Source organism: Choloepus didactylus, chromosome 3, assembly GCF_015220235.1.
Source record: "Choloepus didactylus isolate mChoDid1 chromosome 3, mChoDid1.pri, whole genome shotgun sequence".
Classification (NCBI taxonomy): Eukaryota; Metazoa; Chordata; class Mammalia; order Pilosa; family Megalonychidae; genus Choloepus; species Choloepus didactylus.
Window position 1 is genome coordinate 13,406,706 of NC_051309.1, and position 24,833 is coordinate 13,431,538.

General features: G+C 40.9%; 1 pseudogene; it reads left to right on the forward strand.

Annotated features, from left to right (window-relative positions):
• The first annotated feature begins 17,565 nt into the window (after positions 1-17,565).
• LOC119530200 lies at positions 17,566-20,220 on the forward strand (annotated as a pseudogene).
• The last annotated feature ends 4,613 nt before the right edge of the window (positions 20,221-24,833 follow it).

Genomic DNA, 24,833 nt, shown 5'->3' on the forward strand with positions numbered 1-24,833 from the left:
ACATCCAAACAAATATTTATACGTTGCCTTTTTAAAGTGTACAGATCAATTGATGTTTGATATACTTTATTTTTTTGAACATTTTTAGGTTTACAGAGAAATTGCTCAGAGTCCCAATGCCTCCTCCCCTCCCACAGTTTCCACTATTATCTTGCATTAGTGTGATACCATTTGTTACAGTTTAGGAACCAGTATCAATACATTGTTATTAACGAAAGCCCACAGTTTGCAATTAAAGTTCACTCTTTGTGATGTTCAGTTCTAAGGATTTTGACAGATGCCTATGTCATGTGTCCATCATTACAGTATCATACAGAATAGTTTCATGGCCCTAAAAATCCCCTGTGCTTCACCTATTCATCCTTCCTCTCCTCCTCAACCCCCCCAGCAACTTCTGACCTTTTAATCTCTTTATAGTTTTGCCTTGTTCAGAATGTGATATAATTGGAGTCATACAGTATATAGCCTTTTAAACTGGCTTTTTTCATTTAGCAATATCATTTAAGATTCCTCCATGTCTTTTCATGGCTTGCTAGCTCATTTCTTTTTTTTTTTTTAAAGTTTTCATTAGAGGAGTTGTAGGTTTACAGAAAAATCATGCAGAAAGTAGAGTTCCTATATACCCCCCTCACACAGTTTTCCTATTACTAACATTTTGCAATAGTGTGATTCCTTTATTACAATTGATGAGACAATGTGGTTTACACTAGGGTTCACTCTTTGTGTTGTAGAATTCTGTTTTTTAAACATTTTTATTCTACTAACATATATATAGCCTAAAATTAATCATTTAACCACTTTCAAGTATACAATTCAGTGGTGTTAAATGCACTTACAATGTTGTGCTACCATCACCACCATCCAGTAGCTCATCTCTTTTTATCACTGAATTCTGTTGTATGGGTGTACCAGTTTGGTTATCCATCCACCTACAGAAGGGACATCTTGGTTGCTTTCAATTTTTGGCAATTATGATTAAAGCTGCTATAAACATTTGTGTGTAGGATTTTGTGTGGACATATGTTTTCAACTCCTTTGGGTAAATACCTAGGAGTACAATCGCTGGATTGAAAGGTAAACTTATGTTTAGTTTTGTAGAAAACTGCCAAACTGTCTTCCAAAGTAGCTGTACCATTTTGCATTCTCACCAGCATACACTGCCTTTTTTTTTTGTTTTGTTTTAACAAATGGAAATCATGACTTTAAAAAGCTATTTTAACAATGAAAAATTTTAGAACTTATATAAGGACATTTGTGGAATGCTCAAGGACAATAAAATTACAATGTACTATTTATGTGCACTCAATGAGAGTTCAGGTAAGAGTTTGGTACAATTAGCATTTTGTTTTGCACACAGTAAATCCAGTAAGTATCCTATGAAAGATTGAAGTCATTCAAAAAATTCAGAAGAGTATCATTTATAGAAATGTCTAAGCATTCATGAACCAAGCTAGATAATGCTTTGGACAAACTCAAATTATTCCACTAATGGAAACCTAGGAAAAGAGCATTTGAATCAAAGGCTACATTTGAATCAAGATCCATTAAAATATTACTTGAAAAGATGAACCATTTGTGAAGGTGGATTTTCAAACAAATGGTTAGTCTATATTTTGAAATAAGTGGCTAACGCTTTTACTGGCAAAAGTTGAAACTTGTGAATTTGGGGAAAGATATTTTCCTAAAAACTACATTAATAATGGTCAAATCAATAACAACAATGAATGAACACCAGGCATTTAATAGATATATGACTCAAACACAATCCATTACTCCTTCCTCAGAACTGCCTCTGTCCTTTGCACATACTTCTGGTATGTTAGTAATCTCACTCTTAATATGTCCTGTGAGCTACTGATAGGCACAGACCCTGCCTCTTTAATTTCTTTTATTTTTTTTATTGTGATTGTTCACATACCATACAATTATCCAAAGATCCAAACTGTATAATCAATTGCACCCGGTACCCTCATACAGCTGTGCATCCATCACCACAATTAATTTTTGTTCAATTTTTAGAACACTTTCATTACTCCAGACAAGAAATAAAGACAAAGAAGAGAAAAAAGCAAAGAAAAGGAAACTCAATCCTCCCATATCTCTAACCACCCCCGCTCCATTGTTGACTCGTAGTATTGGTATAGTGCATTTGTTACTGCTTATGAAAAAATGTTGAAATACTACTAACTGTAGTTTGCAATAGGTATATATTTTCTCCCTATATGTCTCTCTATTATTAACTTCTAGTTGTAGTGTCATACATTTGTTCTGGTTCATGAAAGAGATTTCTAATATTTGTACAGTTAATCACGGACATTGCCCCCCACAGGATTCAGTTTTATACATTCTCATCTTTTAACCTCCAACTTTTCTTCTGGTGACATACGTGGCTCTGAGCTTCCCCTTTCCATCACATTCACGCACCATTCAGCACTGTTAATTATTCTCACAACATGCTACCATCACCTCTGTTCATTTCCAAACGTTTAAGTTATTCCTAGTTGAACAATCTGCTCATACTAAGCAAACACTCCCCATTCTTTAGCCTCGTTCTATATCTTGGTAACTTATATTTCACGTGATAAGTTTACATATTATAATTAGTTCCTATCAGTGAGACCCTTCAGTATTTGTGCTTATGTGTCTGGCTTATTTCACTCTATATTGCCCTCAAGGTTTTGTCATCAACTCATTTTTTTTAAGATCGTTTTGTTCACATGCCATACATTCCATCTTAAGTAAACAATCGATGGTTCCCTGTATAGTCACATATTTATGTGTTCACCACCCTTACCACTATCTATATAAGGACATCTATGTTTCTTCCACAAAACAGGAGGAAGAGTCAAAGAAGGTAGAGAGGCAAAAGAAAAAGACAAAAGAAAGAGGAAAAAACAAAAAAACAAAAAAACCATGACAGCTAGGAAGCAGCAAAAGGAAAGAAAACCTTAAATCAAAGTAGAATAAAGAGTCAGACAACACCATCAATGCCAAGTGTCTTACAGCCCTCTCCTATGCCCCCCTCTTATCTGCATTTACCTTGGTATATTGCCTTGGTTACACTAAAGGAAGCATAATACAATGATTCTGTTAATTATAGTCTCTAGTTTACATTGATTTTATTTTTCCCCCAATGCCTCCCTATTTTTAACACCTTGCAAGGTTGACATTCATTTGTTCTTCCTCATGAAAAAACATATTTGTACATTTTATCACAATTGTTGAACACTCTAGGTTTCACTGAGTTATACAGTCCAAGTCTTTATCTTTCCTCTTTTCTTCTGGTGTTCCACATGCTCCTAACCTTCCTCTTTCAACCATTTTCATAGTTATCTTTGTTCAGTGTACTTACATTGCTGTGCTACCATCTCCCAAAATTGTGTTCCAAACATCTCATTCCTGTCTTCTCCTATCTGTCTGTAGTGCTCTCTTTAGTATTTCCTGTAGGGCAGGTGTCTTATTCACAAAGTCTCTCATTGTCTGTTTGTCAGAGAATATTTTGAACTCTCCCTCATATTTGAAGGGCAGTTTTGCTGGATATAGGATTCTTGGTTGGTGGTTTTTCTCTTTCAGTATCTTAAATAGATCACACCACTTCCTTCTTGCCTCCATGGTTTCTGCTAAGAAATCTGCACATAGTCTTATTAAGCTTCCTTTGTATGTGATGGATCGCTTTTCTCTTGCTGCTTTCAGGATTCTCTCCTTGTCTTTAACATTTGATAATCTGATTATTAAGTGTCTTGGTGTAGGCCTATTCAGATCTATTCTGTTTGGAGTACACTGCACTTCTTGGATCTGTAATTTTGTCTTTCATAAGAGATGGGAAATTTTTGTTGATTATTTCCTCTGTTACTGCTTCTGCCCCCCTTCCCTTCTCTTCTCCTTCTGGAACACAAATGATATATATATTCTTGTATTTTGTTTTGTCCTTAAGTTCCTGGAGATGCTGCTCATATTTTTCCATTCTTTTCTCTATCTGTTCTTTTTGTGTGTAAGCTTTCAGGTGTTTTGTTCTCCAGGTCCTGAGTGTTTTCTTCTGCCTCTTGAGATACGCTGTATGTTTCCATTGTGTCTTTCGTCTCTTGTGTTGTGACTTTCATTTCCATAGATTCTGCCAGTTGTTTTTTTGAACTTTCAATTTCTGCCCTATGTATGCCCAGTGTTTTCTTTATAGTCTTTATCTCTTTTGCCATATCTTCTCTAAACTTTTTGAATTGATTTAGAATTAGTTGTTTCAATTCCTGTTTCTCAGTTGAAGTGTAAGTTTGTTCCTTTGACTGGGCCATAACTTTGTTTTTCTTAGTGTAGGTTGTAGTTTTCTGTTGTCTAGGCATCTGGCCTCCTAGGCCACTCCAGTTAGGTTTTCCTAGATGAGAACAAGCTGAGGTCCCAGAAGGGGAAAATATTTAGTATCTGGTTTCCCTGATGGTGTGTCTTAGAGGATTGACACACCCTGTGCTTTTCTGCCCAGCATGTGGTGACTGTCAACCTGTCATGGGCTGGTGTAAGGAGGTGTGGCCTGTGACTCTCCTCCCCCAGGCTCTGGGATCTGGTTTTGAATGTAAGGCAGGTAGTAGAGCTGGGTCCCTCCTCTTTCCTCTTGAGAAGCTATGCCCCCTATAGAGAAGTCATTTGCATATAAATAGATTCTTTTTTTTCTGACTCTGCTATTTCCACCCTTGTCTGGGTCAGTGCACTGCAAGTTTAAAATGGCTGAGGCTTTCTCTACTGCAGAGCATTGCGAGCTGAAAATGGCTGAGGCTTTCTCCACTGAGCCGCCAAGGTTGAGAGAGAGAGAAAGGGACAGAAAGCCCCAGTCCACGGCCCCCAGATTGACCCATCAGCCAGAGATAGCACCTGATCCTTTAGGCTCCCCGTCCTAAGACAGATATGTCCCCTGACTCTCCAAGGTCAGTCATCACCAAAAGCCTCTGTCTGCTTGTTGGGGATTCACTGTCTGTATTGAGCAGTTAACATTAAAACCCCAGTTAGATCTAGGCTGAGGTATATTCACTTGTTCAGAGAGTGCTGCTCTCCCTCCATGAGGGAGGGGCTCTCAGCTCAGATCCACAGTTTTTACTTGCAGATTTTATGCTGCAATCTCAGGCATTCCTCTCAATTCAGGTTGTTGTATGATGAATGGACAGTCACATTTGTCTCCCCACAGTTATACCAGGTTATTTACTAATTTTTCTGTTGTTTATTAGTTGTTCCAGGGGGAGTAACTAGCTTCTACTCCTCTCTATGCCACCATCTTAGCTCCTCCTCCTGCCTATTTAATTTTGTTTTAACTTGTGAGGTGAGTTATTGAATTTCACATATTGACTGTCTGGCAGATACAGGATTTAGACCCAGATTCTTGACTCCAAATTCAGTCCTCTTCCTTTTAGAGCAGGGGCTGGCAAATTTTCTTTATAAAGGACCAGGTAGAAAATATTTCCAGCTTTGTGAGCCATGAGGTCTCTGTTACTCAACTCTGATATTTTAGCATGAAAGTAGCCCCAGACAATACACAAACAAACAACAATAGCTGTGTTCCAATAACACTCTATTTATAAAAACAAGATGCAGTCTCTATTTGGCCCAAGGACCATAGTTTGCCTACTCCTATTCTAGAATGAAGAGTTTGCATAAAGTCAACAAATGCAAAATAACTGCTATTTCCTGTGTTGTGACTCATTCCCTTGAAGCTTGTTTTGAAACTATTGAGGCCATGGTCATTGTACCAGTTTGAATGTATTATGTCCCCCAAATGCCATTATCTTTGTTGTAATCTTGTGTGAGCAGACCTATCAGTGTTGATTAGATTGTAATTCTTTGAGTGTTTCTGTGGAGTTGCGCCCCACCCAACTGTGGGTGATGACTCTAATTGGATAATTTCCATGGAGTGTTGGCCCACTCATTGGGTGGGCCTTGATCAGTGGAGCTGTGTAAAGGAGCTGACGGGCAGAGAGAACACAGTGCAGCTGTGAGTGCTGTTTTGAAGAGGAGCTACAGCCAAGAGGGACACTTTGAAGAAAGCACAGGAGCTGCAGATGAGAGACAGTTTGAAGATGGCCATTGAAAGCAGACTCTTGCTCCAGGGAAGCTGAGAGAGGACTAGTATCCCAAGTGCAACTAAGAGTGACATTTTTGAGGAACTGCAGCCTAGAGAGGAATGTTCTGGGAGAAAGCCATTTGAAACCAGAACTTTGGAGCAGATGCCAGCCACGTGCCTTCCCAGCTAACAGAGATTTTCTGGGCACCATTGGCCATCCTCCAGTGAAGGTACCCGACTGCTGATGTGTTACCTTCATGGCCTTAAGACTGTAACTGTGTAACCAAATAAACCCCCTGTATAAAAGCCAATCCATTTCTGGTGTTCTGCATTCTGGCAGCATTAGCAAACTAGAAGTCATTGTGGACTAGCTTCTGAGTTGTGTCACATTTGAGAAGCATGGTTTACCAACCAAAACTTTCTTTAAAATTCCATTCTTTCCTTCCTCTGAAAGGATATTATAGAATTTCTCCATACTCCATATCCCCATTTAAAAGCCTCTTATTTGCCCAAATCCCCAGAGAAATCTTCTGTCATGCTTAGTGAGTCAGCTTTGTCCTTGGTCTGGTTCCCTCATGTTTGCAGCATGGCTGCCACGGTTCCAGGCATCACAGATAGAATAATATTCAGAGGAATTAGGGGTGATTTCTTCCTTTTATATCCTTAAGAGAATTCTCTCCTGGAAGTTTCCCAGCAGACTCACACTCATGTCTCATTGACCTGGGTTGCATCATATGCTCATGCCTAAGTCCACAGTGGCAGGGGAAAGGGACCACCTTGACTGGCTTAGGTCAAGCAGGAATCACCTGCTGAGGCTAGGGATATGCTCATCTTCTCTGATGCATGTGGCTTTACAGAGGAAGGTGGAGATGATGGAAGGGAGTTAGGATTCTGTCGAAAGCATGAGGGAGAGGGGATTGTATTGAGAAGCTCACCAGCTGTACCTTCAGCAAGAGGCAAAAGGTCAGGGAAAGAAATAGATAAAAGGCAGCAGGAGAAAATACAAGACCCCAAAGGACCCATATCCAGGTTTTAACATTCCTCAAATGGGAAATACTCAGGATATTCCTCCTTATAGCAGACAGAAGGTTTTGACTTGCTGATAAAGTGTTGGCTCCACCCTTCACTTGACATGTCACATATCAGGCAAAGCAGGCAAGAACTTCCTTATTAAATTGGCAAAGTTGGTTCACATTCCTTCTGTGCAGCCCAGTTATGATGTCAGCTTTTTTTCTCTCTGTAGCTCACCCCCTCCTGTGCAATAATACCTTGCACACCCCACCATGATTGCTTTGAGTGGAGGGAGCTCTAGATATGGATATGGACAGACTTGCTATGAATCCTGGCTCCACCACTTAACCAGCCTGTGACCTGTGGCCATTACTTAGCCTCTTTGAATATTAGTTATCGTATCTGCGAAGTGGGAAGATGTGTGCCTTCCTAGATCATGCAGTTGAGAGGATTAAATGAAATATCTCTAGAAAACACCTGGCACATGGGCACTGAATACATATTTGTCTTCCCCATTGGATTAACCAAACCTGTCTACTCACTGTTCCTTGAATCTACTGACTTATTTTGTGATTTCCTATGTTCACACCATAGCTTATGCCATTTCTCTCTCTCATTTCCTCCCAACCTCCACTTGTAATGCCTTTCCCTCTCTTCTTCACCTTGGATCCTACCTGCTGTTTGAAATCTGAGTTGACTCCACATTGTTTGTGACACCGTCCTCCATTCAAAACCTGGGGTGCTATGACCTGAGGGAGCCATATGGGACACGGGATTTTTTTTCCTCACTGGGGAAGTCCTCATGACTTCAGATGGAGCCTCAGAAGGTCAGCATTGACCTGGAGACAAGTGGTCCTTGGAATCATCAGAGTAGTGGAATCAGAAGTCTTCTAAGTATGAGATCAGGGGTCATACAAAACAATGAATTAAGACCCCAGAACTAAGCATGAGAGAAAAATTATACTGGGAACCTTTGGCTGGTGTCCTGGTTCCTCTGTGTATCCCTTTTCTTTATGAGTGAGTTATAGATGTCATTTGAGCATCAATTTTCTCACCTTCAAAATGGAGTTCCTATCTATCTCTTCCTCACTCATATCCAAGTGGGAATGTATACTTCATAGAGGTGTGGACCATATTTATTTTATTTACTTATGTACATTCAGCTCATGAATAGTGCCAGGCACCTCCAGGTACAAGAAGTATTTGTTGAAAAATAATGAGTGTAAAATAAGAGAGCATACATGGAAATGCTTGGAAATTTAGGACATGACACAAATGGAATGTATTTGGTTCCCTCCACCTCTGAGAGCTTAGCACAGATCTCTGTACAAAGTAGGCATGCAGCTGATGTCAGCGGAGACAACCCCCCATCCTGTGTGGAACACAGAGCATATTCTGAGGCTGTTTTCATCAAATTTGTGTCAGACCATCATCCATGTCTAACGCCGATAGGTGATGTGTATGCCCCTTCTGGCATCCTCCACACTTAGGGCAGACATTGCTGCTTGACCGGGATGCCTTCCCACTGGGCCTGGGCCTGGCCTTTGTGTTCTTTCTCAACCATTTTTGTAGTCAGCTACTACTACCAAAGGATTAGAATTAGCACTTAAGTTGAAGCCTATTTGCTGTCACTGGTCTTAATCCAAGAGTGCTCTTATTTAGTGCCTTTGCTTAGTCCCTGAAGCTCTCCATTGGTGGAAACTCCAGTCTCCTTCTTTTGCCCATTATTTCTGTGGCTCCTCTTTGAGCCATCAAAAATTTCTCATATCCAAATATAATCTCTCCTGCTGGGAAAACAGGGCTGTCCTTAGCCTTCAACTTGAACAAGCTGAAGGACACAATTCTCAAGGAAATTTGATTTGTTTTTGCTTCTAAGAAATAGTAGAAATATCAAAGGAGAAAGGAATCATTCAAAGGAGAATGGAATCAATCAATCACAGTGAGATGACTGTGAAATGTAATAGAAACAGGCCCCCATGAATACAAAGGCATACCTAGAATACCAGGTTCACTTTTAAGTGCTCTACTCGGTTTCTTAAATGTGCTGCATTTGCCCACACTTTTTATCTTTTAAGGCACTTTACAAACATTTCCTAATTGATTTATTACCCTGGAACCAGTTCAGAACACAGCACAGCAACAAGAGTGATTAAAAGGCCAGAGAACTGATTTATGATGAAAGATTAAGAACTGAATATGATCTGAAATAAAGATCAACGGGCAGACACCTTAGCCACCTATAATTACCTGGCAAAGTATGAACTACAAAGCAAGAGACAAATGATTTCACTTGGCCACTAAAGGTTTCAAAAGAGGAAGTTTATTTTTTTAAAAGGAAGAAAAATCAGCCAGGCTGATGGATTCTCTAGGCTGTCCCCAAAAGCTTCAAATTCAGGGATGCAGACCAAGGTCGAGAGAAAAGAATGATGCTTTCCCACCTTTGGAAATAAAAATAAAGGCTCCTCCTACTCCACTGTTCTCATCCTCCCCTCTCCAAATGGCCCATCTGGCTTAAATATATGATTTTGGGTGATTTTACTATCTTTGTGCCTCTGGGAATCAACTGAGAATCTGCAAAACTAACCCTAAAGAATATTACAATATAATCCACCTTTGAGAACTTTCCTTCTTAAGAAGATTGTGTCTGTCTATTATATGTACCAAAATGGGGATTTACACTATTAGTACTTCCAGTTTTTTGATTGACAACTCTTCTTAGGTTTGCCAAAAGCATGTAATAATACAACAAAAACAGCTCATAGATTCTTTATGTTTCAGAGTTAAGTTTCTGATTTAATTTTTATTTATTTTAAGAAGTTCAGTCTCTTAACTAAAGGTAAATAATGTTTCTTAGTGCTAAATCATTTATTTATTTATAAATGCTTCATCCCCAGAACATTAAATGATATTTTGCTATGCATATCTTATGATCTAGTCAATTTGGGGGAGAGACAAATTTTAAGGACATTGAAGAGTGACCCTGCTGCAAGAATCCAATGCTGAGACTAGAGGGCAAGGAACCCCAAAACCTTCTTGAGCACCTACTAAAATAGGCTGAATTCTTCTCATCTGGGAGATAAGGCCTGGAACTCGGGCCAGGCTGGAGTTCTGGGGATTGAGGATCTGTGGCATTGGGATGGGGCTGCCTACGTTTTCGTCAGCTATTAACTCCAGTGGAAATCACTGGTATTGGCTCAGACAAAGTTGAACTTGAAAACTACTGGAAAAATGAAAACTTTCAAATCCCAGAGCAAAGGGTCTGCAAAAGAGGGCCATTTGATGGAGTGAATAGGTTCAAAAGAGTGGGCAGATTCAGGACTTGCAGGCAGAGGAGCAACCTCTACAAAAGTGTTTGTGGTCAAGGCCATAAGGGGAGTATTTGCAATGGAAGGAATAAGGATGATGAGAGACAGACAGGTAAATAAATGATTCCAGTGGAAAGGCTCAGGGCAGCCATATTGCACAACTCCAGGAGCCCCAGTGATATTGTCTTCAATGTGGATGGTGCCTCCTGGAGTTGGGGAACACAGCTGGCTGGAGATGTTATGATGGAGGTATCCACAAGTGGTCACAGGGGTGCAGACGAGTAGACACGAGCTGTTCCCATGTTTGGGGAGAGTTTCAGAGGTGTCATCTCAGATAATTCATGGCGATCCAGAATTAATTAGGAGGATAGGACATGACGCATATTTTAGGAAGAGAAAAAAGCAGCTGCACACGTAAGGAGGTCCGTGAGAACATGAGTTGTTTTAAGAAGGGTCCTTAGAAGGGACTGGTGGAAAGGAGGCAGGGAAGAGGAAAGGGCTGCACCCTGAAAAACCCTGAACAGCAATGTTGGAGAGTGGACATCATTCTGCAGGCATGGGGAAGCTTTGCAGAATCAGCTAAGGAGTTACTTGATCAGACAATGATTTGGAAAGATCCCTTTGTCAGTGGTGAAGAGGATGGAAACGGGGTGAGACAGGGGGTACAGGACCAGTTAGAAAGCTATTGAAATGACCCAAGCAAGTAATGAGAGTCTGAACAAAGCCACTGTGGCACGGATGGAGGGGGATCAGGGATGGATTTCACCACATTGCCTTCACACTTCTGCCTATGTCCCTCTTCTTTTGGACAAAATCAGATTGAATGTCTTTCACATATATGCTCTTGAGGTCACTTCTGTCTAGTACATGGAAATTCCTGGATATGTTGTATTTTTAACTTGCTTGAGCCCAGAGATTGATGAATATCTAGAATAAGAGAGACTGGCATTTCTTTTATCCTCTGGCGAAATGACTCTGCCTTATTAATAGTGGGAAGCAGTTCATAACTCTTTGCTGCATTTCTAACAAATATTTCTGCTTTTTCTAGGGTTGATAAATTTGATGAAAATTTGGAGTAGTATGGAAAGTTTATATGAAGCATGTAACATATCCCATGTGTTGAGACGCAGATAGATTTTTAAGTCACAGACTTTAATAATGTAGGATATTATAGGGAACAAGGCACAAAAAATATTGCATCAGGTCCCAAGTACTATTCCTACCACAATCTCTTGAGTTTACAGCCCTCTCACCAGATGTGTAATAAATAAGATCACTGTGCAATGCTATAAAAGGGCTTACATGGTCTATTCTGAAAAACTGGTACTTCAATAAATAAGATAAGTGGAGGAACTGGGATATAAGAAAACATATAAAAATCTTTTAGAAGGCCAGCGAGGCCTGGAGAGAAAAAGCTCGATAGTTCAGAGACAAACTGAATGGAGCTTTCCTTGTTTTAGATAGAAAATTACAAGGTGCTATTTGAAGTTATAGCTGAAGTTGGAGCAGTCTCTTGGAGGAGAGCAATTTAACAGCCAGCAAGGAATCTGACCCCATCTGAGTAAAGGAAACGGATAATTTTTTGTTGGCTTTTCACCGTGTTCAGAAATGTTCCTCCAGCAAGGGAACTTCTGAGGTGATGAAAGCCTTCTGTGTGTTGTTTGGACGGTGGTTTAATGGGGGTGTATAATTGCCAAAACTCATCAAACTGAATACCCAAGATCTGTGCATTTTATTGATATTAATTATGCCTCAATAAAAATACTATAAATAATTTAAAACATGAAAAAGAAGAAGAATATTCTGCCACTTTCCCAATGGCAAGCTAAAGTGCAATAGGTGGTGGGACTTACCAGAGTTGGAGTTGTCAGGGCATCGGGAGCACAAACCAACTCCAACCAGACCTATTGCTCGGAGGAGTGGACAAATTCAGGAGTGGCCCAAATGACCTGAGAAGCTACCTAAGCTTGCCAGGGCTGCTGTGACAAATGCCACACAATGCATTGGCTTAAACAAAAGGAATTTATTGTCTCATGATTTTGGAGGCTTGAAGTCCAACATCAAGGTCCTCGCAGGGCTGGCTTTCTACCCGAGTCTGTAGTGTTCTAGAAAGCCCCTGCCACTTGGTGGTCTCTTTCTCTCCTTCTGCAAGCTCTTTTGCTTTCTCCTGACTTCTGGCTTCTGCTTCCGTGTCCAATTTCTTTGTTCACAGGGACTTCAGCCATACTGGATTAAGCACCACCACCCCCCCACCTCAGTTTGGCCACATCTTAACCAATAATAGCATCTTCAAAGGTCCTACTTACAAAGGGGTTCACACCCTGGGAATGCAGATTAAGACTTGAACATGTCTTCTGTGGAAGACATGATTCAATCCCCAACAGAGGCCCAGCTCATCTCTAAGTTGCAGATAGACTGGGCCTGGCAGAGGTACCATCTGTGTCTTCAGCTTCTCTGGCCAAGCACAGAACCAAGAAAGACCCTCTGTGAACTTGTAATCCAGTGTGGGGATAACAGATAGGTTTCATTTCCTCTCATCCATGAGGCATTGGCAGCGACCACATGGAGCTCTGTGTGAATGAGGATTCCAAGTTCTCATCCACACTGAGGAGAAGCAGCAATGACTAGTGGCATCTGTTGGAGTGTAGCCGGGTGGATTGGAGGCACACACACCATGCATTTACTAACCAATCCTGCCCTAATTCTTTGAAGGAAGGAGGACGGGCGCTGGGTTCTCAAGGCACCAGGACATCTCTCCAGTTTTGGGAGCAGTGACTAGGGTGGTGGTGGGAATGAACAGGCACACTAGGTCTGGAGATTAGATTCCACTTCTGCCAGAAGCTTCTGCCAGAGCTTCAGAGAGTCAAGCTTGTCAGACAGCTTGACTGAAGCCTCAGGCCCAAGGGGCTGGGCAGAAATGGAAACCAGGTACATGAAAAAGCAGAGCAAGGGAATGTGGATGGGTTTAGGAGCTGAGCTTGAAGTCCCTGGCTGGACAGCTGTGTAGTCCCACAGGCTTTGTGGATGGGTGGTGCTGTCAGAGTGCACAACTGGTTTCGACTATGAATAAAATGTCTCATTCATTACTGAATTCAGAATTCAGGCTCCTTTAATCACCCCTCCTTTCTTTGAGATTAGTTCTGGTGCCAGGGTTTGTGGTAAGTGGTCAGATGTGAAGGAAGAGGACGGAGATGAAGGAATCCACAGGGAGCTTGGAAGGGAAATACTCGTTTTTTTTTTTTTTTTTGTCTTTTTTTTTTAAATGAGGGAGAGAATACATATTGTAAAATTCATGAAGTGTTCTAATATTTGGCATTCAGAATGATGAATTTTATGCATGCTTACAGTCATGGAACCATCTTCCAGACCAAGTCCTACATTTTCCAGCCTTCTAGAAGGCTCCTGCATGCCCCTTCCCATCCTAGAACCCCCACTCTAGGATAATCACTAGTGTGACCAACCATCCTGGGTGTTCTGGGACTGAGGAGTTTTGGGATCTGAGACTTCCAGGTCAAATTTAATTTTCATCACCCTAGTCCCACCATTGTGACTTTAATCATCATGATTATTTTTGTTTTGAACCTCATTTAATGGAATCAGACAGTATGCACTCAGACAGTATGCACACATAGTATCTGTATGACTTCATCCTTTTCGTTTTGCATAGTAGTCTGTCCTCTCTTATTTTTAATTGCTGACTAGTATTCCATTGTAGGAATATACTGCAATTTATCCATTCTCCTGTCGAAGGGCATTTGGGTTTATATACTTTATAATGTAAGTAATAAATATGGTGCCACCCAGCAAATTGTATTTATCTTTATTGTGTCTCCTCAAATTCTTAAGAACGAGGTGGAGGAAAAAATTACAAGCACATATATAATCAAATAGGAGTTGGTGATCACTCTACTTCCTGAAAACAACTTCTTCAAGCATTCACTTTATGCTAAGGACTAGGGAAAGAGCTTAATTATTTGATTTTCATGAAGACCCTGTATGGTACCCATGATCATTCCCATTTAACAGAGGAGAAAATCAAGGCATCAAGGGGATAAGTAACTAGTGTATGCCAGAGACAGAATTTGAACCCAGGCTATCTGGCTCCAGAGTCTGTTCTCTTAACCACTTCTCTCTGTGCTCTCACAGAAATGAGGAAAGTCTTATAAGTCCCCGTTGAAGATAATATCGAAATCCGTGTGGCTCCTGTAAATTCAGAAATGCTGTCCTGCCCTGCCTTTCACCAGGGTTATGTATTATTCTAGACTCTAAAGTTGAAAATATTCTTTTGATGGTGAGAATTTCCAGCCATTCTATGGCTTCTAATTAAAGACCTTGTGCACCTTGTGTCGAGAATTTGATGGCCCACTGTTTTTCCGTGAAATTCTCTAGACTTGAAACATCATGATTATCCAGGAGTTAAGGTGTTTGTTGAGCATGTTCTCTGTTTAGAACAGTGGATATGTGAGGGCCATAAAAGAGACAGAAATGGAGATTCTGATTCTAACAGCAGATAGAAACTATTTCCCACATTGTGCTCCCGAGAATACTGAGGCCCTGGTAGCCGTCAGAGGTGGGGGTGGGAGGTGGGGAGTTTAGGGCAAGGTCACTAGTGCCTGGAGGTCTGGAAAGAGAGGAGTTGTGAGTGTTTTTGGTGGAATGGAGTTAATCAGTAGCATCTTTAACTGAATTGTTTTCCACATAAACCAAAGGTTAGAGGTGAATTGGGCAGATAACACTAATAATTACTTTATTTCAAGGGTGAGTCATTTCTGGCTCAGGGCACTAGATTCAGATTTCAGTTTGATTTCATCATATTGCTCTGGTCACTTCTGCTTTAGCATAGAGATTAATTTCTATCCTGGTGGACTTGTGTGGTAAAACCATTCAGTGAAATATTTAAAGGTTTAATAATTAAAGCAGAGGAAGAACTGTGAATAATGAAAGTTTCAAGTGGCTGTGAATTTTAAACCTAGGGCCCTGATGAATAGCAAGCAGAGACTTAAAACCAACATTAATCTCAAAAATACTTCTGAATTCACTCCTGCTTTGTCTTTATCCTTCTCTTCCTATCTTTCTCTCTCATCTCCCTCTTTCTTTCCCTTTGTCCATCTACTCTTTCCTATCTCCTATACCCTTCAATTTCTTCCACATTTCTTGCTCTTTCTAACATCCATTAATTGGCCATGATGTATAACTGTAATATCAGCATCAAATACAAGATATTAAGAGCAGCCCCTGTGGTTTATAGATGAAGAAAGTGAGGCATAGTGTGGGGGAGGGATTTGGATGGAAACTTGGTTCTTGTGATCCATAGCCCACTATTCTTGTTTGACGTTTGTTGAAACTATTTAAACATATGGAATACTTTTTTCTTACTGTAAAATCATTACTTGATCCTTGTAAAATGCATTAAAAAAAAGAGGAAAGTTTATTTAAAAAAACCAAACAACCCGTTATCCCTTCAACCGAGATAACCACTGAAAATTTGGGTATATCCTTCCAATCTGTTTTCCAGTCATACAAACAGAAATTACATATTTTTTAAAGAATTAGGATTCTGTTGTACAGGCAGATTTGAATTCTGTCTTTTATGCCTAACATTCTCTTATTAGCACTGTTTCATGTCTTCAATATTCTTTGAAAACAAGACTTTTATTGGGGCATACTATTCTAATCTATGACTGTATCATAATTTATTTAACTATTTGTAAAACTTATTGAACAGAGTTTAATGTTGCCCATTTTTAATTTAAAGCAGGTGAATGAGACGTTTTATATGTCCCAAAGGTCAGGGTAGAGGATCTCCAACAATCCTAAATGAGTTGCTTTCTGTTTAAAGCGCTCAATTGATTTTTTCTCACTGTGGGTCAGAAATACCCTTGAGAGAGAGAGAAGGATGGCTCCGTATTCTGCTTGGGCTGGTGTAATTACCATCACTGTCTAATGGCTTCCTTTGCCCTTCTCTTGTTTCCACACTCCACTCCCTACCTGCTCCCCTTGCTACCACTCTTGTCTTACAAACTTATTGTTTGCTCATGCCACCTGCTTTATGTGGGTCACCCACTCCACTGACTTATCCCAAAATACCCCTGAAGCAGAAATGGTGCCCTCTGGGAACATGCCAAGTATAGCTAGAGAGGGCAAAAGAGAAAATTATTCATTTTTGTAGGGGATGGCACTTTATGGTTTACAAATCCTTACCTGTCCTTGGAAAGGCAGGTAGAGGTTTTCTGTGGAGACCTACTGACAGTGTCAGAATCACAAATTATACCCAGTTTTTGGAACTTTTTCCATTTCAAAGATGAGGCAGTATATGTAGCACAAGAATGCAGACTTTGATGGCAAACAGACTTCAGATTGAATCTCACTTTGGCCCCAACTTGTGAAACATTGGGTAGACACTTCCTGAAAATCATCTGAGCCTCACTTTCCTCATCTGTAATTCCAGAATAATAAGAAGCCCTAGCTCATAGGCTTGGGCAAGAATGGAGATACATAATGCATTCGAAGAGTTCAGCATGGTATCTGGAACGTGTCAAAGAAGCCAACAAATGGTAGCAAGTACCATCACTTACCCTGCCCATTTGCCCTATTGTTTCTATGTTAGAGGTCAGTGCTTATGTTTTCAGTGAATAACAGGAAACAAAAATTATAGTGATAGCCACAGAATGGTCCCTTGCTCATAAACATAAAATAAAGCCTACTTGTACTTAAAATAAGGAACAGGAGCCTTTGATCATTAGAACTTGCTGAGACGTTAGGGATCAAATTTGAGAGCACTCTGACTTACAGTTTTGTGAAGCTCTATAGCTACAGGCTTTGAAGACCTGTGGACTGCACACTGAGCTTCCTGGAACACAGCTGGTTTCTGGGAAGCTACATATTCACGCTTCCCGGTCCCAGGCCTGCTGACCAGCTGCCCTTTGGCTTAGGAACCTGATTGGAGCTGTCACATCTACTTACCCAAACCCACAGAACCTTCATTCCACACCTGAGGCTGTTTTCTGTGAGCCAAATATGGATGCACCCAGTGCAGAAAAGATGTTCTTTGTTGTGGAGAACAATTTAGATAATATCTGCTCATAAACACGGTTGTTTCCTCAGAAAGTGATGCGTTCAGCTCTTTCAGGCTGAACGGCACCAGCATCCAAATCACCTTCCGGCAGCACCTTGTGGCAATTTGCTAATTATTTTTATGATGCCAGGTCAGCAATGAAGGTGGCCTGCCTGCTTCACCTTTCTCCACAGCCGCGTGACAGGAGAGACCCATTTTTCCATCCTGAGCTTGAGCTCCCAGCCTGCCAGGTGAGAGAGCCACCCAGGACTCTCGCTAAGTTGCCTTCTACTCCTTTCCCTTTGCTTTTCCTTGCCCTGGCCTCAGTTTTCTGTCCTTTTTGGAGCTGGAAGGGACCCAAGGGTCTCTCACTGATGAAAGCTTGGGGCATTATTCCTAATATTTACCAGGCTTGAAACTGGTTAGGAGCTGCTTTAATGTTTAATTTGCAAATAGAAAGAGGATGGCTCTGCTCCAAGTATGTGCTAGTTGTGTGTGTATGTGTGTGTGTGTGTTTATATGCACATCCTTTGTGAGCTACATTTGCTTGTTTGGGTGAACACAACCCTCTCGGCATTCTGACAAGATCATAGCGTTCCAATGAATAAAGCAAAAGAGGCTTTCATCTCCTGGCTGAGTCACCAGGTCTATGCACTAGGGGCTCCCACTTTGTTGGGACAAACCCCTTGTTTCCAGCCTAGAGGGAAAATTTTACATGGTCATATTAAAATTAAGTAAAGTTAAAACTCTGGAGTTCTTACTTTCAGAAAAGCTTGAACTCTTTTAACTTAACAGGTCAGCTTTGAAATGGAATATAATGTGAAACAATGTATTCCTTTTGGTTATTTCATGAAAATGTGGGCATTTCTGTGGTGTCTTTCATTGGAAGTGCCTCAAATGTCACACTAATTCTATAAATTAAGCTGTCTGTGGGGCTTCCAAATCCTGCCCACTTTTCTTCCAAATTTCCAAATCCCGTGGGAGTGCAACCACCTCTGAGGGCCAGGCTGAAGGGCTCTGTTCAGTAACAACTCTACTTAAATGGGGTGTTTGGGGATTTTGAGAATGCATTTAATATGGTTTGACATAATTAATAATTTTTCAGAGAGAAAAGCTAACCCAGAGGAAATGCTCCCCACCCTGCTGTTTGTCCCTTTGTAGATTGGTGCTCTATGCATGGAAGAGGCCCAGGCTGGGCCAGAAGAAGAGACTGAAAGAGTATGGAATATGGAGTCTGGGGAGGTGGTTGAAGTCTGACAAAGACAAAACCAATGAAACCCAAGGATCTATAATGGGCAGATCATCACTGCTTCCTTAATATTATATATTAATTATCTCCCAAAGTGACAGAAACTCATAATAACACAGACACAGAAAGGAGGTATCCCTGGGAGGCCCTTGTAAACTCAGGAAGGGAAGGGTGGTGTCTGGCCTCAGAGATACTGGCCAAGGACTTGAATGCACCAGCCGCTGTTCCACCTGACATTTCTGCTTCTCTCTAAGAAACACCTCATTTTCTCAGACCAGCTCCCTTCCTATGGTAGGAAGGATGTTGCCTAGGAAATCTAGAACATCAGAACTCACAGCTTTGTTACCACAAAAGGAATGCTTCTCTTTCCTCAGCTCCAATTTGAAAAGATTTTTCAGAACTGTTTTGAGGATCTATGAGTGATCCAGTTTCAACTGATCAACTGTGGTCAGAGGGTGCGGGCAATCACGGCAGCACCTGGAGGATGGAGTGGGATGGGGGTAGGAGCAGCTCCCCCAAGGAGGGGCCATATTGTCCTGTAGGGAGAGTGGGGTGCTGGCCAAGGGCAGATAAAAGATAACATATATGTCTACTGAAGGTGGGCATTTTCAAAAATAATAAAAGAAAATATTTGTTTCTGCTATGAAACCAGAACTGGGATTGGTACTTTATGTACATTATCTCATTTAATCCTTACAGCAACTGAACAAATTCTCCCCATTTACTCAACAAGCAAATGACTCAGAGAAGGGTTGTTGCATAGAGAGGTTAATGGTCTTTGCTTTTACTGCCTGTGTGGAAAGAGCAAAGCAGGGAGACCCCTTTAAGACTGAGCTGAGCTCTTGAAATGCTGGTTCTTGGACCCAGCCACCATGGTGGGAAAACCCAGGCATCCCAAGTGAAAACTTACCAGGAAAACAACTGAGGCCCCCAGCCCTCCAGCCAACAGCTACAGCTGAGTTCCCAGCCAAGAACCAACATCAATTTGCCAGCTACTGGAGGCAGCTATATTGGAAGAGGCTCCACTAGCCCCATTCCAGCCACCGCAGCTGCCTCCAAAAGTGGAGTAGAGACTAGTTGTCTCTGTCAAGCCCTACCCAGATTGCAGATTGCTCTTCCACCTCTGATTCAGAATTTGAAGCTGTGGTTGGATATCTAGAAGACATTATCGTGGATGACAAGTTACGGTTATTATAGAGAAATTTCATGGACAAGTACTACCAGGAGTCTGAAGACACAGAAGAGAATAAACTCACCTACATGCCCATTTTTAGTGAATATATTTCCTTGGTAGAAAAGTATATTGGGGAACAGCTGCTGAAGAGGATTCCTGGGTTTAACATGGCAGCTTTCACAACAACATTACAGCACCTTAAAGATGAAGTGGCTGGTGGCATATCTGACATGCTGCTCATGTTTCCAGATTTTCTGGCTTTTAAAGAAATGTTTGTGGACTACAGAGCAGAGAAAGAAGACGGGATTGTATTTAAACAATGGTTTAGTCGTTACTTCCTTAAGCAGATCACCTTACACGCTAGCTTCCAGGAATAATCTGTGGCATTAGCTCCCACCTCCAGGTAGTGGGCTGGGTCTGGATGTCACCAGCACAGTGGGCTGGCTGAGGCATCGGCCAATGCCAACAGGAGAATACCTCTTGCAAAGACTGAGTGTCCTGTGGCTCTTCATTAATGTTAAATACTGAGGGGTCAAAAAGAAAATTTTCTGACCCCCCAGGACCTGTTCCTCCTGAAGCACTGTCTTGTATTCTGTAACCCTAGTAGTCCTCCTAGAGTAGACGTCTCAAGTGCTTCTGGGAGAAGCCCTTCCCCCAGCATAAATGGTTTGTCAACATTGTGGGGTTACCCACCTCATGAGCCCTCTCTGCCTCAGTACCAGAGCAGGCTTTGCACTGATCTTCTGTGCATGCTCAGCTCTTTAACTTAGTTTCAGTCCTTCAGCTCAAGTGGTCCAGCTGGATGGGTTTTTTATTTGAAAGTGTTTTCTCTATTCTGTCACTGTCCCTGTCTTGAGATTTCTGGAGCTCCTATTTGTATAGCTAGTCTTGGCCATGGCAACCAACTGAAAGAGGTACCCCTTACCTAAAAGCTGCATGTGAAATTCAGCTTGTGTTTCCAGTCCTTTTATCATTGTCTTCTGCTGGTCCTGGTGCAGTCCTGCTGCATTTCCAAAAGCTTCTTTTAAGCATTATTTTTTGAAAAAAATATTTTTATAGATGAATACTCAGGCTAACTTAGTGGATCTAATCTTGGAATTTCCATGCTTACCCACTTAAAGATCCAAGTATTTTATGCTGTGTGCTTTTTAGATGTTAGTGCTGTGAAGGCAGAAATGCTTTCTACATTAGTTTTCCTAACTTACTGGGCACCAATGATGTGAGCCGTGTGCTGAAAGTAGACTAAGAGGTATCCTTTACTTATAGCATGTTAAGTGTGTTTCTGCAGTTTTCCTTAAAATCTGTTCTGTATAAATCAATTCATTAGGTTTTGTTGGGATGGGTGTGAGTTTAATAAAAAAACATGACTCTGCAACGCTGAAATTCCTTCTTCATGTCAAATCTCTCTTAGCAAGATGGTGTTCACTGCTGCAGCTCAACAATGAGTAGGAGGTAGTAAATAGCATTGTGGTCATCTGTCTGGCTTTGGGTTAGTTAAATGGTTGGTATAACATTACTGACCAGAAAACATATATACCATGTCTCTATAAAGAAGAAAAAACATAGTTTAATTCCCAACATGTACCTTTGAAATTTTTTTTTAAGTAAAAATAAAAATCTGTACTGACTTTCAAAAAAAAAATGATTTAGCTGGTATCATGAAATTAAGTAGCAAATTGCCCTCAGGGGCTGCTGAAAGGTGACAAGATATCCTCTCCTCTAACACATAGAAATTCTGGATAAAATATATTAAAATATTTCAAATATATGTAGCAGGGCTCAAAACTGAAAAAAGGAAATGAAATTGAAACCATAGAGTTAGTGTTCTAGGAAAAACCGAGATTGAATCCAGTCTTGGGGCTGTGCTTTTAATGCCACATGGACCCAGAATCAAAGCTGTCATCTCAGGTAAGGAGCTAGACTTGGGGCTCCCTGGGTGAAGGCAGCAGTCAAAAGTACTGTCTCATCTATAAAAGTGGACAAAGAAATCTCTATCCACTGGCCCAATATCATGGCTATAAGTAATCCACTGCAAGCAGGGGATGGAACCCTCAAAATATCAGAGCTCTATGCAGGTGCAGGACTGAATTCCCAAAGTTCCTGCTGGACTTAACATCTCAGCTGAGAATCTGTCAGAGCTGGGAGTAGAGGCTACTGTGAACCCACCTTCCAACTGGGATACCTTCCAAGTGCAGGGCTCAAGAGGAATTATTATGAGTGATAACTTCTGCAAAGATGAGCTTACAATTCAAACCAATGAAACATACCAGAGATCCAGGGCTATGAAAGACATCTCACACACCCAACCAACAGGAGTATCCACGGTAAAGAAAAAGAGGTAATAGAGTAATTTTAAAAGGACCTTACAATAAGGATGTTTGCTGTGTTAAGAAATAGAAGGCAAAATGGCATCTAGAAAATGAAAAGGTAAGTACCTTGTGAGAGACTATGTCTCAGATTCACAGTTAGAATTTTGTGTGAATACAAAGTCCCTGCTTTCTCCACAAGGCATATGCTATAGTAACAAACAAGAAGGACACACAAAACAGCAACAAAAACAAAGTGGTTCTCCCAGAATGTTAAGAGTTTTAGTTACCTTAATGCCCCATTCTGAGTCAGTCAGTTATTATGTAGGGAAACCAAGGAACATATCAGACTCCTTACAGGTTTTTGCTGAAATATGGGTAGGCAAAGCATAAAAAAATTCAAACAAAATAAAAATAAAATAAGTCTTTTCATTCCCTATTTCTATCACAAGGAGATACTTGTCCTAGTAAAAAGAAATCTTGATTCGAAGATTTTTTGTGTGAATCTGGGCCTGCGTTTCCTCAAATGGAATATGAAGAGTTTGGTCTTCTGACTTTGGAATTTCTCTTCCAAGTCTAAGGTTTGAGGAGTCTACGGTTTGCAGTGACTAAATTGCTTCAAAGTTTGATCAGGGAGTTAACCATGCTTTTAGGAAACCGTCTGTGACTTGCATTCTGCTCAGGACTGCTGACACACATCTTCTGTCAATAAAGGATTTTCCCTGATATTCGACCTCTGTTCTTCAGGCCTGTCAATGCCTGTAGCATAGCAGTGACCTTGCAAAGTGAAACAGCCATTTTGCATTTCTTTCTGCCAGCAGTCATGTTCCCCAAAGGCTGTCCCAGAGATTACTGATGATGTTTATGGCCCAATGTGATCCGTAATATTTGTGTAGCTCTTTATAGTTTTCACAATGAATTCATGAGCATTCACCTAATAATCCCCACAATGGTTTGGAGGTATGCAAGACTGGCATTATTATCCTTATTTGAAGGATGAGGAAACCAAGGAACATGGAAGTTACATGACCTTAACAAGGTCACAGAGTAAATTAGTGGTGAAGGGAGTCTGGAATACAAATTTTCTGGCTTCTGGTTCAAGTTTTCTTTCAGTGCATTTTGTTTGAATTGAACTGTCCAGAAAGGGAAGGGAAATCCTAAAATGTACACCTACTATGCACTGGAAATTGTAATAGACAGGATTCAAACCAGCATCTATTTGATTCCAGAGACCAAATTCTTTGCATTGATGACTTAAAACAAAATTTAAAACACCAAGTGCCATTATATAAAACATATCAAATTAGGTCAGCTTTATAGGAATCTCGAGTACTCCCAGTTGTGAAGGGCTAGTGTGTTTAGGGATGTGAATATCCCTGGGGTGGGTTTGCTCTCCTTTGGTGTCCTCCAGAGAGGTTCTCCTGGAAGTGAGTGGGGAGTGAGGGAAGATGCAGAGGAAATGTGTTTTTCCTCCCTGGTAGACATTACTGGAAGATGTGAGGCATCAAGATTTTCACTGCCCTCTCTTAGGAATGGCTTATGTGATTTTCAGAGGCACCAGGAACTCTTCATGGATGCTATGAAGTCCTCTTCCCCTCATGGCTAGCTCTTAATTGTATCTCAAGGGACTGATCTCAAGGAAGTATTGTCAAATAGCTGTAAGAATGCCTGCCTTATTTTCCTCATTGGACTGTTGTGCAGATGATATGGGTTAACTTCTAGGCTTGTGCTGTGGAAATAAAAGCAGCTGATCATAATAAAAAATCAAATAGTGTTTTTGGAAGAGAATGGACTTGGGGTGGGAGAGCTGTTCTGCCACTTACTAGTTCTGGGTTCTTGAGCAAGTGCCTTATTTTCTTGAGCCCCAGTTTTCTCATCTGCCGATCTGAAGCTGATGAGACTTTCCTGATATCGTTCTGAGACTGCAATGAGATCATCTCTATAAACGCTTTGGTCAGTGCCTAGGAATTTTTATAGCCATTTTCACATAAGGAACTCAATCCCTTTTCTTCTCACCTCTCTCTCTGGTTAATGGCTTGTTTCCTTTTGAAATATTCTGGGATAAGAATCATTATTTTGAAGTGTTTTATGCTTTTCAAGAACACAGGATCTGTAAACTCAAGAGTTTTCTTTAAAAAAAAAAAAACTTTTCAATGTTATTACCTCACTTCTAAAGCATGTAGTCAAGTTGCTCCTTTTTTGTGTGCTCTGCATCCCTTCCTTCTGGGAACTCTCATCCCTCTCTCTATGTATTTCCGGTGGGGTTGACAATTATGTGGCTCTGCTTTCTTTGCCACAATGACTGGTGCAGGGATTGACATGTGACCCTAGAAGAGCCAATCATAGTCTTTGTTTGAGTTTGCAGCGGCCCCTGGTGGATAAAGAATAGCACTCTTCTCTGAGATTGCTGGCTCTGAACAAGGTTAAGCGTGGAGCTGCTGGTGGCAGAAACCAAAGAACATCAGAGAATCCTGATAACATTTTTGAAGCCTTATATCTGACTGTACTTAAAGCCAGTCTTGCTTTTGGACTGACTGCTTAGGAACTTGAGATGAGAATTTTCCTTTATGGTTTAAAACAGTTCAATTTATAACTGAAAAAAACCTTAGGGAGTACTTGGAGTCATGGAGGGGCCAAGAATGCCGTTGTCTAAGGAGGCACTGGTGAATGGGTCCCCACAGAAGGCAGCCAAGGGGT